The sequence below is a fragment of the Eimeria mitis genome, genomic scaffold (genome assembly GCF_000499745.2).
Source record: "Eimeria mitis Houghton genomic scaffold, Emh_scaff2953, whole genome shotgun sequence".
Classification (NCBI taxonomy): domain Eukaryota; phylum Apicomplexa; class Conoidasida; order Eucoccidiorida; family Eimeriidae; genus Eimeria; species Eimeria mitis.
Window position 1 is genome coordinate 4,752 of NW_013571295.1, and position 213 is coordinate 4,964.

The 213-nt window shown below is 19.2% G+C and overlaps 1 protein-coding gene across 1 annotated transcript in view; it reads left to right on the top strand.

Moving 5' to 3' along the window:
• EMH_0060650 (uncharacterized protein) overlaps positions 1–213 on the top strand; it is a gene marked incomplete at both ends in the record, with an annotated part of 2,545 nt that overhangs the window by 1,754 nt on the left and 578 nt on the right. The gene's annotated exons all lie outside the window — the stretch shown is intronic.

Consider the following 213-nt stretch of genomic DNA (forward strand, 5'->3'; position numbering starts at 1 on the left):
GTTTATTTATTTATTTATTTAGTTTATTTATTTATTTATTTATTTATTTATTTATTTATTTATTTATTTAGGGTTTATTGGTGGAGGCAGACAGCACCTGTCTATACACCCCAACAAACACTCAAGACGAAATATATAAATATATAAATATATAAATAAATAAAAAAATAAAAAAAAAATAAATAAATATAAAGTTTATTGTTGGCAGGGGAT